The sequence below is a fragment of the Camellia sinensis genome, chromosome 3 (genome assembly GCF_055761805.1).
Source record: "Camellia sinensis isolate YWXY chromosome 3, ASM5576180v1, whole genome shotgun sequence".
NCBI classification, from domain to species: Eukaryota; Viridiplantae; Streptophyta; class Magnoliopsida; order Ericales; family Theaceae; genus Camellia; species Camellia sinensis.
The window spans coordinates 95,055,240-95,061,639 of record NC_138963.1 but is presented as its reverse complement, the minus strand read 5'-3'; the positions used below and the strand labels follow the sequence as shown (position 1 = coordinate 95,061,639).

Below are 6,400 nucleotides of genomic sequence, written 5' to 3'. Positions count from 1 at the left end.
CTCTCTCTCTCACCAAACTTGCAAAACTTACAAGTTAAGCAAAACTAGAGGGCCATCCCTCCATACACGTGTATGGAGGGAAAGTCACTGCAATACAGCTGCCTAAAAATATCTCAAAAAGCAACTGCACAGTAACTGGCCGGCCAAAAATGCCATCTTGGCCAAAAAGAGTGCCGACCGGCACAAAATAGTGCTGACCGGCAACAAAAGGTGCCGGCCGGCAAACTACATTGCCGGTGGCAGCAAACACCAGCCGGTGGCCTCTAGCCACTGCCGGTGGTGGGTGGGGATGGTCTACAAGCCCCACCCTGCCTCTCAAGGGCAAGATGCAAGTGTTTGGTGCAAAACCAGACACTAAACGGTCGAGTTCGGAGATCCTGAGGCAAGGCACGCGAGCCGAGGCCTCCGGGAACTCCAAACGAACACAAACATGGAAGATCACCGTGTGTTCAAACGGTGACGTCCAAGTCTTGAGGACGGTCAAAAATGGGGTGTCTACATGCATGCATTCATACAACGATCAGTAATCAAAAAACTGTTTTTGAATTTAGTACTAAACCTTACGCTAAGGAATTAGATCAAATTAAAGACATGGTAGTCTTTAAAGAGAAACAATTAAATTTTTTACAAAAAGAAATTTCTGTGCTCAGCATTGAGCAAAAACTTCAGCAATCTTCTTTACAGAATAATATTAAAATGATTACATCAGAATTTGAAGCTGAAATTTGTAATGACATTCCTAATGGCTTTTGGGATAGAAAGAAACATATTGTCACTTTACCTTATGAACCCGAATTTAATGAAAAATATATTCCAACCAAAGCTAGGCCAGCTCAGATGAAGAAGGAATATATGGAATTGTGGAAGACTGAAATTTCCACTCTCCTACATAAAAAATTAATCCAAAAAAACTATTCTCCATGGAGCTGTACTACTTTTCATGTTAATAAAAATGCTGAAAAAGAGCGAGGTGTCCCCCAACTTGTTATTAATTATAAGCCTCTCAATGATGCTCTTAAATGGATTGAGAATAAAAAAGATCTTTTAGACAGATTACAGGATGTTGTTATTTTTTCTAAATTTGATGTTAAAACTAGATATTGGCAAATTCAAATTGCCAAGAAAGATAGATATAAGACTGCTTTTACCGTTCCATTTGGACATTTTGAATGGAATGTCATGTCGTTCAGTTTAAAGAATGCTCCAATTGAATTTCAGAATATTATGAATGATATATTTATTCCTTTTTTTTCAAATTTACTATTCGTTATATAAACGATGTACTTATTTATTCTTCATCCATTGATCAGCATATCAAACATCATAATATTTTTAAGAATGTTATTATCAAAAATGGACTTGTTGTTTCAGCCCCAAAGATGAAACTTTTTCAAACAAAGATTAGATTTCTTGGCCAGAACATTTATAATGGCACAAGTATTCCTATTGCACGTAGTATTCAATTTGTATCTAAGTTTCCTGATGAAATTAAAGATAAGACTCAATTACAAAGATTTCTTGGTTGTTTAAATTATATTGCTAATTATTATCAGAATTTAGCAATTGATGCTGATATTCTTTATTCTAGATTAAAAACGAATCCTAAACCTTGGTCTACTGAACATACCAAAGCTTTACAGAAAATTAGGCTTAAAGTCAAGCAATTGCCCTGTTTAGCCATTGCAAACCCTAGTTGGAAGAAAGTTGTTGAAACTGATGCTTCCAATCAAGGTTATGGCGGAATTGTCAAATAGTATAATCCGAATACTTCAAAGAGTACTTATAGGTCATGTTTGTTTGGATGGACATGAGCTTGGGATTGGACTAATAGTCCAATAAAATTATTAATCCGATGTTTGGTTAAACAATTGAAGTACGGACTAATTATTTTAAACTTGACTATTAGTTAAGATAGGATACATAATCCAACAGATTCATAGTCCTAGGACTATTAGTCATGGAAATGCTAATCCAGTCCGCCCAAACAAACATGGCCATAAGGTTTACTTTAGAGCTTGGAAAAAGGCACTTGTCAATTATCCCACGATCAAAAAAGAATGTTTTTTTATTGTTAAATGTGTCCTTAAATTTCAAGACGATTTACTTAATTAGCATTTTATTATTCATGTTAACTGTAGTGTAGCTAAACTGATTTTCAAGAAAGATGTTGAAAATCTTTCTCATAAACAAATTTTTGCAACTTGGCAAAGTCAACTTTCAGCATTTGACTTTGATATTGAATATATTAAAGGTGAACATAATTGCCTCCCTGATTTTCTAACTCGTGAGTACTTGTAGGGAGCACCGAATGAGCCGAACACCTAGAGGTTACAGTTGCGGTCATGTCAGAGGAACTACCCCTCATGCCCCTCAAAATGTTTTTTCAGATCTTACCAAATTTCCATGGATTATAGTTCCTAATAAGCAATCAGCAACCCCATTCGTAAGGGGTGAATCTTTTACTAAATCAATAAAGGATGCTCTTTTGACCAAAGACATTCAGATCTCTACTAATTCTGCATAAACAATTCTTTTTATTGAACAAAGTGATGTTAAGTGGATGACCAACGCTTGGGAAATCAAGGATCGTTATCTTCACAATTAGAATTTTAAACTGCAGTTTGATTAGTATTGTTATATTTATGAGCAAATACTTAAAGATACTTCTTCCATAGATTTTACACATCATTATTCCGAAGAGAACAATCCAAAGAGTTCTATTGCTTATGGCAAAGCTATAATCAAACGAATCATGAAACCAGAAAAATGGGGTTTAAACCCTAATCAAAACCGAACTCTTTTTGTTCATGACCAGAAATATAACTATTGGGATTATACCGAAGCCTTCACTAAAAAATTTTTACACATGAACCCTAGTCACACTCATTCTTGGTTCATTAAGGTTTGCTCTCAAACTTATCTTGCCAGTATTCCTAATTGGTTTTTTGCTTGGTGAGATAAATTTGGCCTAGACATTACTATTTTACCTGACCCCATCAGCACTGAGTTTCTGGCTTGGCAATCAGCCTTTCTCGCCAAGCCCAATAATCAACATTTCTCCGAAGCCAAATCCTTTTCCATTTTCTTTATCCATTTTAGTATTCCCTGGATTTGGCGGTAGGATCTTGCCTACAATTACCATCAGCAACTTCCTCGTTTAAAATGAATTTTCTTTTTTAAATGGTGGAAAACTCTGGATAAAACTCAAGCGGAATTAATTAAGCAAATTCAAATTAATGCTAAAGCCTATAGGGACATTGTTCTAAAACCATCAATCCCTAACAATGGGGGTAATCCGTTTATCCATATTCAGTTCGAATTAAGGAAGCAATTCCTTGACATTTCTGATAAAGATTTAATGATCAAATGCATGGAGTATATGAAGAATCAATTTCTTGAATCTATGGAATCCGAAGTTCATGATGACGTCTCCATGATTTCAACAAGAAGTCAAGATAAAGAAGGTGAAAATAAGAATCCCAAGATGGAGATCCAACACTTGACGATTTTTGGGATTCGTTTACAGAATTGATTGTAGAAAAGGCTAAAAGAGATAAGGCTCATAAAGGCAAGACCAAAGAATGATTGCCAGTTGTCAGCCTTATCCTCAGCAAATATGAACATAAGACAGCATCTCACCACATGACAATAATATTTTTAAAAGTTTTTTGTCGATTATAATGGCATCCTTCACTCTCTACTTTACTTTGGTAAAGGTGTGATAGTCTATGTCGGATGAATCACTATGAATTGGATGACTAATGTGACGATTGGGCCCCCTCTGTGTACCCGGCATTATTTCCATACTTTAACTGATTGCTATAGTTTCCAATCATTTTACTTTTTTGAGTATATAAATTGAGAGCCTTCATTGTTGAGGCACGTTCAATTTCTATTATTTGTTTTTCTCTTTTCTTGTAAAAACCTCTCTCAGTTTATGATATATAAATTATGTTTAGATGAACTCTACTGTTTTGAGCCGGCTACTATTTTGTAAGTATTTCGTTTTATGTCTGCAAATGTATTAGCTACTCTGTCTGATATATTAGTTTTTCATAAAGAATGTTTAGCTGTTTTAGAACAATTTAATTCTCTATATACTCAAGTTCAAGAGTGGATTAACGAGCTTTATCATTTGATAGCTCTTGCTGAACAAGCTTTACAAGAAGAGATTATTCAGCTAGTTGTTGACTAGTGACCACCCTCTCCGAATTAAATATCTATTTATGAGAATATATATGCACTAATCTAAACCTGTTATACTGTTCATACGAACAGTAATATTCCTGGTTTTGTGCTAAATAGGGACATGAATTATATGTTTGTAAGTAGGACGTCACCGCCATTCTTGGATTAAATTCTTATACGACATGTATCTTCTATAAGTCCCAACACCCTCACTCCACCTTCAACCCCTGAACCACCTAATACACCACCCATAACCCTACACTCCTTGCAAGAATCAATCTTGTCTTCTCAGTGGCATTTCATCAAACAAGTTTCACCTAATCTCACCCTCACCTTAGTCTCAAGAGTCTTTTATAATCTCCGTGTAAACCCAGACCTCATTCTCAAATTCATCGGCCAAATCGAACCTCACCGCCTCAACATTCAATACCGTTGCATCGCCATTTCCATAATCTCCCGCCTTCTATTGCCCAAACAAGCTCTGCAACTCATAAAGAACATAATTAACTTCTGGGTTTTGATGAATAGGGAGATTTTCGATGAGTTAGTGGGTGCCCGAGAGCGATTAGATATATCGAGCTCAATTGTATTTGATTTGTTAATTAGGGCGTTTTGTGAATTAAAAAGAGTTGATGAGGCGTTTAAGTGCTTTTATATGATAAAAGATAAGGGTATATTGCCCAAGATTGAAACTTGTAATGATATGTTGAGTTTGTTTCTAAAATTGAACTGGACAGAGATAGTGTAGGTTTTGTATGCTGAAATGTTTAGGTTGAAGATTAATCCAACTGTGTACACTTTTAATATAATGATCAATGTATTGTGTAAAGAAGGGAAATTAAAGAAGGCTAAGGAATTTATTGGGTACATGGAGGGTTTAGGGTTTAAAGCAAATGTTGTTACTTACAATACCATCATTCACGGGTATTGTTGGAGAGGGAACCTTGAAGGGGCTCGTCGGCTTTTTGAGGTAATGAAAGCTAAAGGGATCATGCCAGATTCGTATACATTTGGTTCACTTATTAGTGGTATGTGTAACGAGGGAAGGTTGAGGAGGCATTTGTGTTTCTTGAGAAAATGATGAAAAATGGATTGTTTCCAACTGCTATGACATATAACGCTTTGATTGATGGATACTGCAACAAAGGGAACTTGGAAAGGGCTCTTAGTTATAGGGATGAGATGGTAAAGAAAGCCATAATGCCGACTGTGTTGACATATAATTTGTTTATCCATGCACTATTTATGGAAGGTAGGGTCATTGAAGCCGATGATATGATAAATAGGATGGAAGGAAAAGGAATGGCTCCAGATGCCATCACGTATAACATATTGATCAATGGGTATTGTAGGTCTAGCAATGCAAAGATAGCTTTCAACCTGCATGATGACATACTTAGTAGAGGGATTCAGCCTACACGGGTTACTTACACATCTCTTATAGACATTTTGAGTAAGCAGAATAGAATGAAGGAAGCATATAACTTATTTGTGAAGATAATGGACAATGGTGTTTTGCCAGATGTTATAATGTTCAATGCATTGATTGATGGGCATTGTGCCAATGAGAATGTGGACCGTGCACTTTTCCTTTTAAAGGAGATGGATAGGATGAAGGTTCCTCCGAATGAAGTGACATACAACACTTTAATGTAGGATCATTGTAGAAAGGGTAAAGTTGAAGAAGCTCATGAGCTTCTTGATGAAATGAAAAGAAGGGGGATTAAACCAGATTACATCAGTTACAACACCCTCATTAGTGGGTACAGTAGGAGAGGTGATATAAAGGATGCCTTTAGAGTTCGAGATGAGATGTTAAGTATAGGGTTCAATCCAACCCTTCTCACTTACTCACTTACAATGCACTAATACAAGGCTTATGCAAAACCAAGAGGGAGATCATGCAAAAGAGCTCCTCAAAGAAATAGTTAGCAAAAGCAATCCCCTGATGACCGCACATATTTTACTTTAATTGAAGGGATATGCAAAGTTGAGAAGTTTATGGAAAGTAATGGTCTGTGATCAAGTTTGTTTGCCAATAATTCTACCTTTGGCAGAAAGAGATGTTCCATAAGTGTTTTCGTCTGGAAGATTTTTGTATAGAAACTTTGAATACAAGCCAAAGGAAATCTTTTGCCCAGATCTCACACCATTGGAAAATTCTGAAAGTATACATGGAAAACTTGAAAGAGTTTCATAAAAGCCTTGCATC

General features: G+C 36.0%; 1 pseudogene; it reads left to right on the top strand.

The window, feature by feature from the left end:
* Positions 1-591: 591 nt before the first annotated feature.
* On the top strand, positions 592-6,210 carry LOC145821700 (uncharacterized; annotated as a pseudogene).
* Positions 6,211-6,400: the final 190 nt, after the last annotated feature.